The 11,721-nt window shown below is 37.5% G+C and overlaps 1 long non-coding RNA gene across 1 annotated transcript; it reads right to left on the reverse strand.

Annotated features, from left to right (window-relative positions):
* Nucleotides 1–250: 250 nt before the first annotated feature.
* On the reverse strand, nt 251–9,977 carry LOC135210522 (uncharacterized). Its single transcript, XR_010313526.1, has 3 exons — nt 9,801–9,977; nt 701–799; nt 251–427 (listed from the first exon to the last, which is right to left on the reverse strand). It is a non-coding gene; the product is annotated as an uncharacterized LOC135210522 (long non-coding RNA).
* Between the last annotated feature and the right edge of the window lie 1,744 nt (nt 9,978–11,721).

Raw genomic sequence — 11,721 nt, forward strand, 5'->3', positions numbered from 1 at the left:
AAGGTTAGTTATTACAGTCACGATTCGTGTTCCATCCACGTTAGTTGGCAGTGGTTGGTGGTGGCAGGAACATGGCAAACTTCAGCTGTCTGCGATGCCTTGCATCTCTTAGGTCACTAGCCTCCTCTTCCTCCCAAGCCTTCTTAAACTGGGGGGTCATAGGTCATGGAAAGAAGATCTGCTTGGGTAAAAGTTTCCCAGTTCAACTTGGCCTATATACGCCCTTTATTCAGTGCAAACGCCACCCATGTGCACTCCTTGAAGGAGAGAGAGAGAGAGAGACTCACATAATGGCAATCCAGGTACTTGTATGTCCAGACGAGAGCTTCGTTTCCCTCGCAAGTCAGTGTTACAGGTCTTCTATTCACTAGAAGTTCTTCCCCATTTAAGATCCTTGGAGGGCTGACATCCTGCTGACTGCGTACCGCTGAAATGAAAAGGAGTTTTGAGAAAGAGTTGGGGTGACGTCACTTCTCGATGCAGTGAAACTATACTGTTGTAAGTAAAGGTTGTTACTCAGCCAAGTGTAAAGCGAATGTTATACAAGGCGCACTCTAGCAGCTTCAATTTGAAAAATGCTACCAAGAGGTATCTAGATGAACGACATACTACAAAGGTCCTTTATGGGTTGTGCCGATCAGTGTTGATCTGATCCCTTTTCATGAAATAACAGGTGAGGAATGAGGCATCTCAGTCTTACCTGTAAAACTTAGCCAGAAAAGCAGAATGTAGACTTTAATTTCACACATTCTTAAGGTAGAATCCCTTCACCACCCATGTAAACGTTTTGATGGCAAACCTGTAAAGGAAAGCAAGAAATATGTAGATGTGTAATTTAGTCTTTTGAACATTTTGAAATTGTCCTCAAGTTGAAGACGAGTATAGGTAGTGCTACACGTTACTTTGGTGTTCATTTGGATTGTATCACAAGTTTTGAATTTCAAGATAGTTTTTATTTTTTGCATCTGTTCAAAATTATTTCTTTTCATCTACTCAGCATCTCTCATCAAGGCTTGTAAAGAAATGGTCTGCAACTTGAGAGAGTTTAGAATAGACCAACTGTTCTTTTCTACAGTTAGTCTACACTTTTTTTTTTTTTTTTTTTTTACATATGTATCAATTTATCCAGTTACATATGTATCCCCCTCTGTATATAAATGTGTGATGATGAAAATGTCCCTTCTTTCTTCTTTGAAAAAGTATAAAAACAACACATGTATTAGCAGGTTTCATGAGACTTCTTTGTAGTTGTGTGGGGGGCGGCTGATATTGGGGCAGTGTTCTGCACAACTGGTTCAGCCAATAAAGGATGGATATAGCAGTGACCACTCTTGTTGGGCTTTCATCTGGTGCCTCCCCTGTTGGTGCAGACTGCCCCAAAAATTCTTAGAAGATGTGAAAGTTGAGAGGAAACGTGACCGATAGTAATGTCAGGATGTGCGTTAGGTAAATGAAGACTATTAAAGATTAGTTTGGAGTCAAGACTGCCAAAGAAAAAAGGCTGTGGGAATAACAGAAGCAATAAGTAATAATAATTTGTCTCAATCTCCCTCACTCCTATGGAGGTGACAAGCGAACAGTTAGCTGTATGGTTGCCTGAGATATACGTAGATGAGGTGACAGCATCCATCAATTAGAGTTCGTTTTTCTTATTTTTCTTGAAAACGTAGTGCAATGGTCCACAGATTAGGCCTAATTGCACTGCCTACCATTACAGCTGCAAAGCATCCTGACGGTTTGCTATCGAATTAGTTGTGTTGAATTAGAAACAGGTCAGTCTTTGGAAGGCTCTAGTCTAAGGGTCATTTAGACGTGACCGCACACTGGGACGTTTTGACTTCATAGCCATAATCTACTACATTGGCAGAGTTGTTTTGAAGGAGTTACTTTTTCGATGAATGAACTGCACGATGGAAGGGGTGGGATCCTAAGGCATTTATCTCAACACTACTATAACTGGTATTCAGGTAATGGTCTGTGTCTCGAGAGGTTGGCCAAAGTCGGGAAATTGGGCAACGATGTCCCAAAGTTAATTCTTAACATTCTAATCTTTTTCATAAAAAATAAACCTCTCTCTCTCTCTCTCTCTCTCTCTCTCTCTCTCTCTCTCTCTCTCTCTCTCGTGACTTTTGGAGTACCGCAAAAGGCATTTCAAGGTGATGATTGCTATCTCATGAGTTCAAGTGATCGCTGGACCATCCTCTCTATCTGGAGTAAAGGTATGGTGACGGGTACTGTCACTATTCGAGAGCAAAGCTGTCCAAACTGTACTTCAGACAAATTAGAGGTCAGTCGCACAGTCTTATCGGACTGAGGCATTTTTAATGTTAATTAGGGCAGACATCAACGGGTAAACTACCGCCTCGACATTTGACCACTGACCACCCTCACCATTTCCCCCACAGTCAAATCCTGCCACTTCACTTTTTGCGTGAATGTTCCCACGAGGACGTAAGCAATAATAATAATAATTGGAATATACAAAACACAGACAGTAACATACACAATCTAGATACATGAGACAACATGATAAAAAAATGAATAATCGGCACTTATCCACAAAATAGCTGAGGTACCGTAAAAGTTAGTAATCATAATACTGGTAATAACATTAATAATATTGGTGAGAAAAAAATGCATTGAGAGTTATAACAGTTAGTGCACAGATTATTTAACTTAAATTTCAACTAGAAACCTTGGGTGTTGCAGTAGTCAGGTCCAGGAGGGCTAAATACGAAAAATGAGTGTAAAAGAACTTTAACTTGATAGTATTCACAGTAATAATGAAAAAGTAAATATCAGTAATATATAATAATAATGACAGAATCTGCAGATGACATCTTGCCAATACAGAGATTAGGGGACAAGGCTCATTTTCCCATCTTTCCCACAATTTAGATCTTCTTGATTCACTCCTTAGGATGTTTTGTATGAGCGAGTTGCTGCTGTTCCTCACTCGGATTACCAGACTGGACATTGTTCGCCTTACAATGATTTTTAAATTGTCCAGGTGGTTTTCTATGAACATCTGTGTGGCGGATTGGTAGCGGGGAATGTTTGTGAGGCGTCTCAGAATGTCATTGTGCACAACGATGATACGTCTCATGGTCTCTCGCGTATAGTTTGTCCAGAGGGAACACCTATATCCATAGATACTGTAGCAGCACGAGCGGAAGAGCAGCAGTTTCACGTCTCGGTGACAGAGGGTAAACTCTTTGCAATCATGTTGCCAGTTGCACATAGTTTACGACGCCTCTGTTCAATATCTGCCGTATGTTTTAGGAGCAGCGACAGCACTGGGTCTTGTTTCGTTGTAAATTATATAAAAAATCCTCTGCCTATTGGCGGCAAGTGTCGACGAGTCGTTGGAGACCTTGCACTGATGGGGAAATCAGAACCATATCATACGGCATAACAGAGGTTGTTTATATTTGTTTCATTGACGTGCGTACCGATTGGGAGTTAGTTAAATTTGACATTCAAGGCATCTGTGTACGTATAAACAAGTATGGGGAGAGAATGCCCCCTTGCCGAAGCCCGTTTAGGGAGCCGAAGGTGTTACCCCATTTGACACAGAATTGCTGTGTGGAGAACCAGCAATGTAAAATGCCAATTAGATATAGGGGTGTGCCTCTTTTATGCAGTTTCAGGATGAGCTTCAGGTAGTTTGCTCTATCAAATGCTTTTCTCACATCTACAAAACAAAGGAAAACAGGAGAGGCTGATGATAGGTAGTAGTTCAGCAATTCTTTCGTATGTGGATTGCAGGTGTCGGTTGAGGGGTTTGCTTTAAACCCTAACTGGTTGTCAGTGGTGTGTAGAAAGGGGAGAAGTCTCACTAGAAGAACCAACTCAAGTATCTTCGATGCGATCGTTGTGATTGCAATCGGCTGGTAGTTTTCAGGGTCAGTTGCATCATTTAGCTTGTTTTTGATTAATGGTATCAAGTGAACTAAGAGTAGGGAGTCTGGAAGAAACGGGTGGTGAATTATGCATGCATTGAATAGGGCAGCTAGCAAACTTGTAAATTATCGGATGGCAGAGTTTGAAAGCCTCTGCTGGAAGACCATCACAGCCGGGTGATTTATTATTAGGTAGGTTGTTTATGGCATCGCTGATGTTACCTGGCGTAATACGGCCTGCAAAATGAAATTGAATGTTGTCAGTAAGGAGGTTATCTACATCCCTTCAGGAATCTTGATCGTTTATGCAATTCAGGATATTGTTGAAGTGATCGCCCCACATACTTGTGATAGCCTTGTGTCCGACTGCTTCCCCTACTCTCTGTGATAGCGTTTTAGTTTTGGGATTTAAGGACTGGATATCTTCCAAAGACGAGGATAATCACCAGATTCTATGTTTCTAGACATTGCATCGGTTCTTAGTTTGTTTTTCATTTAATCTGCAGTGCTAAAAGCAAGTCTGAACTGCACTCTTGCCTGTCTCATTAGTAATGCAGTGTGTCCTTCCCTCGGGCTACCATTTTGCCTCCACAGTAAAAACATTTCTCGTGAGTATGTATACAGGTCTTTAACCAAGTCATTCCATCCAGGTATATTACGAGAATTACCTTGACGAAATCTATAGGCAGCCCTTCCTGAAGCAAGCATAGCGGAGATTATGTTCGAATAGAATTCATTCAGATTCCTCCTGTGGTGGTCATTTCTGCAATTTGTGTTAGTCCAAAGTAAGGCGTTCTGCCGTTGAACTATTGACCGCAACCTGGTTTCCGTGGTCGCCCTAAAGTATCTGGTTTTCTGTTGGTTTTTTAAAATCCCGTTTCCGCTGTGGGCGGTCAGTTACGGGGTTCAACGGTAGGGAAGTTGTGGAGATGTGATGCAGTGGTCCAGCCAGGAGGTTGTGATTGTGTCCGCTCTATTATGTACATATGAATAGGAGGGAGGGAGGTGCATTACATCGCTAATATGGAGAGCATGATTTTGAAAGAAGCGAAAAAGTTCATTATAAAATTGTTTTAAGGTCCCCGATTATACAAATATGATCAGCAGGAGAATCGTGAATAATACTGTGTAACTCCCCTGGGATCGTGCAGTAATGATCAAAAATTATTGTTATTTTCCATGGCATATAAACATTAATTATTAGGATTTTAGAGTTCCCTCCTGTCGCTTGAAGCCCCAGCAATCTGTCACTCCTATCTCTTAAGAGGTCCACTACCACTGGATATTGTTTGTGTTTACATAATAATATATAAACAAACAAAACATGCGCGGGATCAGTCTTACGCTCGTATGACTCAAAAACTATAATAATAACCGTGTAATTTCTCTCTTCATTGACATTATCATCGTCAGTATTATAGTTACGGACGTCCCCGCAATTATTTCAGCATAATTTGAATATTTCATCGTTCTTGAACCCATAGGGGGTTTAGTACCGTCTGTGCAACTCCTGAGGTGCACTGTAGGCATTACTTGAGGTTCTTTGTAGCGTCCCTTCGGCCCCTAGTTGCATCCCATTTTATTCCTTTTACTGTGCTTCCATTCATATTCCCTTTATCCATCTAACTATAAAACACTCCTAACAGTTTTTTCCATTGTGAACGTCTTTGAGGTTTTCCTCCTGTTACGCCTTCAAGCTTTTGTCCTGTTCAATTTCCGTTTCAGCGCTGAATTGACCTCTTAGGTGCTAGCAGTGGGCCTTTGGCCAAAATTCTTTATTGTATTCTTTATCGTTCTTGAAAAAGTTACATTAACGCCATATTAATTTCTTTAATAAGTTCATTAGGGAATACTCTTGGGCGGTGCTCACAGTAGATGTTATGCAGCATATTAGGTCAGTACTGCTGCATTGTAGTTTAACAGAAATGATAAGTGCACGGTCGTCATAATTCGGGGTGGGAGGTAAATTAGCTTAAAACCATATCGTATATATATATATATATATATAGCATATATATATATATATATATATATATATATATATATATATATATTTGTGTGTGTGTGTATACACAAACACAAATATATATTTGTGCGTTTAGATAGATGAGAGGAGGAAATGGAAATGGCTCGTAAGAGGAAAACGATGAATGTCAACGTGCTTCCTGTGTAGATACAGCAAGTTTTTGGACGCGCTAGAAGAACATGAATCGCTTTTCAAATAACGAAGAAATAATTCGCACCAATTTCATGTCTATGCTCAATATATTTTAGACGCAATAACCAGAGACTAACAAACACAGAGCATAAAAAACGTAGATCAACATCCTTGGTAAGACTTTTATATATAACTCCCGAATATTGAGGCCTCAGATAGAAAACAAAACCGAAGGATTAGAGAGAACATTGAACTATGATGATGGACCAAAATAGCATTTCTTTAACTTTTGATTTCTCTGTTTACCAAGAAGGCAGTTACGTGTGTGTGTGTGTGTATATATATATATATATAGATATATATATATATATATATATATATATATATATATATATATATATATATATATATATATATATATATCCTTAGAAGACGGAGCTGCAGCTGTATGTACATCTCATCAGGGGAACCATAGGGAAAGGCATCGTACTCAGGTACATTTATTTCGCCGACGTTTTCACGACTCATAGTCGCATTCTCAAGGCTATAATTAAAGATAAAAGCACGAACATTAAAACTACACACTGCATAATTCATAAAAATTACGCAATATTTAAAAATTCAATGAACATCAACATCAGAATGTAGAACATTTAAAAATTTATGAATCTCTTAAAACAGAAAAACATACTGAGCGCTAAACTACAGTACAGTTACATTAATTATTATTTAAAATTACAGAAAAAGTATACAAAAATTATGATATGGGTGTTTAAAAAAATAAAAAATAAATAATAACACTAAAACAGTAAGGCTATTCTATACCTTATTATCCTCGCAAAGGACGGGCAGTGACTGAGAGAATTTTTAGAAAAATAAAAATAAACAAGCACTCTAGGCTAAACAACTGAACAGAGGAGGATTGCTCATTTAAGGACGGGACTATCTTTTTATCATAATGGATTCCAAGGTTGTTAGGTCGTTTTCGTTTTGCGTTTGGCCTATAATAATAAAATCCTTATCATTAATATATGTTTTACATGATTTAGAGTGATTTCTGATATTTGACTGTTCGGGGTTTGTTAATCTGTTGCCCGTTCTAAAACTTAATCCCCTGTGAGAATCTTTTCTCACTTTTAGTAACCTCTTCGTACAACCCACATAAGTCCCGTGATCACATCTCGGGCACGTATATTTATATACAACATTAGATTTTAGAAGAGGACTAAGGCGGTCTTTCGTTTTAAACAGGGATCCGATAGTTAATGGATTTTTTGGGACGATTTTTAGGTTCAGTGCCGGGAATTCCTTTTGAATAATTGCCAGGAACTTTTTTCTGAAGAGGTTGTCATGAAGAAAAGGGAAGCTAGCAAAAATTTTAATTTTGGGACTGTCAAAACCGTTGGACCCTCTATGAATTGGGCATCAAGCATTTTCTTAAGCATTTTGAGCAAAAGTTTGTCTGGGAAGCAGTTATTTTTAAGGTTTAATATGAAATTATTAAATTATTAGGAAAGAAAGTTAATTTCTTCATTAAAAGTAAACCCAATTGAAGGTTATGGGTAAATGGCCCTGTGTAGGAGGGTTGAGATAGTATTAAGTTTAAAATTATAAAAGCAAGAACTATAAAAGTTGATACCTAACCCAGTAAGTCTTTTTTCTAAAAACACCCGTGTAGAAGCCTTCCTCGTTCCTGGACACTAGAACATCCAGAAAGGGAAGCTTGTTATTTTCTTCTTCATCGAGTGTAAATCTGATATTAGGGTGTAGTTTAGCGCTCAGTATGTTTTTCTGTTTTAAGAGATTCATAAATTTTTAAATATTCTACATTCTGATGTTGATGTTCATTGAATTTTTAAATATTGCGTAATTTCTATGAATTATGCAGTGCGTAGTTTTAATGTTCGTGTGTTTATCTTTAATTATAGCCTTGAGAATGCGACTATGAGTCGTGAAACGTCGGCGAAATAAATGTACCTGAGTACGATGCCTTTCCCTATGGTTACCCCACTGATGATATATATATATATATATATATATGTATATATATATATATATATATATATATATAATATATTATATATATATATATATATATATATTTTGTGTGTGTATTGATGTCAGTCCTGAGTTAGAAAAGGAACGGAATTGTGCTATCCATCCACTATCATGGATATTTGTTCAATTGAAGCTCTTAAGACCTTTTATGAAAAATAAGAAAAAAGAAATGCCCTGAAACACCTTTTGTTGCCACATTTTATCGGATTTGAAGTTGTAAAAACTTTATAAATTGTTTAATACAAATGTATCTTTCCCATATAATAATGTATGAAAAATGCTTGAAAAATAGCCCCTGAAAAGATGCCAGTATTGAGTACAAAATCCCATTCAAGGATTGTGATTAATTTTACTCGGGTGAGACCAGTAAAGAATTGAACACCACATTAAAAACACGCACAAATATTTAGGAAGAAACAGGTCAGGCAAATTATGCTTTTTTTTTTTACTACATTTTAGTAATGAAACGATTTTAAGGAACTTTTTAGAATCTGTTTTGATTCAGTTAACCTGGGTGAATGATTTTTAATATAAGTCAAGGATGGTTTTCTTTTGACTCGGGAATAAAACATATGTTCCAGAAGGAATTGAAAGAGAATAAAGAGGATTGCCAATAATTAAACTTAGATTTTAATCTGTTGACCGTTCTGTGACCTCCTTACATTTTTGTATTCCCTTATGACTTGTACCCACCATTTAAATAGGCCCTTACTTCTATATATCTTTAGTTGCCGTGACCATGTCTTGGTATTAAGACGAAAGCACTTAGCATCTCCGGTATTTCTATATATATATATATATATATATATATATATATATATATATATATATATATATAAGTAATGATATATATATATATATATGTATATTATGTGTGCGTATACACAAACATATAGTGCGTTAGATGGATGAGAGGAGAAAATTTAATCGTTGACTTGTCTCCTGTGTGTGTATCTCTCTCTCTCTCTCTCTCTCTCTCTCTCTCCTCTCTCTCTCTCTCTCTCTCTATATATATATATATATATATATATATATATATATATATATATATATATATATATATATATATATATATTTAAAAGTCCCATTAAACACTGTTTTAAAATAAGGAATATATTTCGGTAGTCTTACTTCCACCCTTATCAAGCAGTGAATATCAGAAGGAGTTTCATTAGTGAAATATATAGTAAATATGCCCTAAGTTGATGCCTGGTGACCCACGATGGCTCAGCGGCGTCCCCAGGCATCACTACAGGGCATATCTCCTACTATACATATATTTCATTAATGGAACTCCTTACTGTCATTCACCTACTTGATAAGGGTGAAAGTAAGTATACCGAAATATAGTCCTTAATTTGAAAACAGTGTTTTAAAGGGCCTTTAATACACACACACACACACACAACACACACACACACACACACACACACACACACACACGTATATATATATATATATATATATATATATATATATATTTATATATATATATAATTCACGGTTTAAATGACAGAGGAAAAAAATATAATAACAAGTGTAAATGATCAAACTGGAATATCTGTGAACACGAGGTCTAATCTTTTACCAGAATTATGCGTGGGTTCCTGCATGTAAAATACGGAAGTAAAAGTTTTTTTTATTTATTTAAAAAAAATACAAGCCTAGAATTATCTATTTACCACTATCCCGGCGCTCTTCCCTCTTGACTTCCTCGATTCACAGTCCCGTGAATTTTGCACAAAATTAATGTATTCACAGTAGCGCGAGCTGCTTGTCTAACTGGCCACAAACTGCATGTACAGACGCTACTGAACGGGCACCTCTGATGAGTGTCTGGTGACGGATAATGACTGATGCACTTCTTGCTGTTGAGTGCTCCTGTACTAGGTTTTCCATCTAGCATACTGAGATTTTATATCTGCATCAAAGACCATGCCCCCTTCTCTCTCTCTCTCTCTCTCTCTCTCTCTCTCTCTCTCTCTCTCTCTCAAGATGCCTTTGTGTATTTGTTATGTGGAGTGTTTGTTGATGTGTAAGACGATTTGATTTTATTTAGATTTCCCAGCATTATAATACAGCTGACATATTATAGGAATTTCAAGTTACCTAACTATAAGTAATATGTAACATAAATTAGCGATGGGTTCTTTGGTTCTTTAAGAAAATGTGAACTTTGATATATTTTCTTCGAAGTTTGTCATTTATTTATACCGTAAAATATATTTATCTTTTTTATTTTTTATTTATTTATTTATTTAATTTTTGCTCTATCACAGTCCTTTAATTCGACTTGGTGGTATTTATAGTGTGGGGTTCCCCATCACTTTTCTTACTATGTGCGCCGTTTCTAGGATCACACTCTTCTGCATGAGTCCTGGAGGTACTTCAGCCTCTAGTTTTTCCATTTTCCTTTTCAGGGATCTTGGGATGGTGCCTAGTGTTCCTATGATTATGGGTACAATTTCCACTGGCATATCCCATATCCTTCTTATTTCTACTTTCAGGTCTTGATACTTATCCATTTTTTCCTTCTCTTTCTCTTCAACTCTGGTGTCCCTTGGTATTGCGACATCAATGAGTGATACTTTCTTCTTTATTTCGTCAATCAACGTCACGTCTGGTCTATTTGCACGTATCACCCTATCTGTTCTGATACCATAGTCCCAGAGGATCTTTGCCTGGTCATTTTCTATCACTCCTTCAGGTTGGTGCTCGTACCACTTATTACTGCAAGGTAGCTGATGTTTCTTGCACAGGCTCCAATGGAGGGCTTTTGCCACTGAATCATGCCTCTTTTTTTTGTACTGGTTCTTTGCAAGTGTCGGATATTCGCTTGGTATGTGGTTTATGGTTTCATTTTCCGTAATGCACTTCCTACATAAGAGAGAGATGTTATTTCCATCTATCGTTCTTTGAACATATCTGGTTCTTAGGTCCTGATCTTGTGCCGCTGTTATCATTCCTTCAGTTTCCTTCTTGAGCTCTCCCCTCTGTAGCCATTGCCATGTGTCATCGCTAGCTAGTTCTTTAGTCTGTCTCATGTATTGTCCGTGCATTGGTTTGTTGTGCCAGTCCTCTGTTCTTTCTGTCTTTCTCCTGTCTCTGTATATTTCTGGGTCTTCGTCTGCTTTTATTAGTCCTTCTTCCCATGCACTCTTTAGCCACTCGTCTTCACTGGTTTTCAGATATTGCACCAGTGCTCTGTTTTCGATGTTGACGCAGTCCTCTATACTTAGTAGTCCTCTCCCTCCTTCCTTTCGTGTTATGTATAGTCTGTCCGTATTTGCTCTTGGGTGTAGTGCTTTGTGTATTGTCATGTTTCCTCGTTTCTGGTCTATGCTGCAGAGTTTTGCCGTTTTCCATTCCACTATTCCTAATTTACAGCAAGGCAGAGAGTTTGTCTGCTGTAGATTAACTTACTAGAGATAGGCGAACAGATTAAATAAGAGAAAAATCAACTTGAATGACTAAATAGTGTTGGCCCACCTGAAAAAGGTAAAAATAACCAGTTTATTCCCAGCCATCATGTTAGGTTTCGCTGCAGTGTCATCACCCTTTATATATATTTTGATTCCGAGGACCCAAGCAGGAAATTATGAC

The sequence above is a fragment of the Macrobrachium nipponense genome, chromosome 39 (assembly GCF_015104395.2).
Source record: "Macrobrachium nipponense isolate FS-2020 chromosome 39, ASM1510439v2, whole genome shotgun sequence".
NCBI lineage: Eukaryota > Metazoa > Arthropoda > Malacostraca > Decapoda > Palaemonidae > Macrobrachium > Macrobrachium nipponense.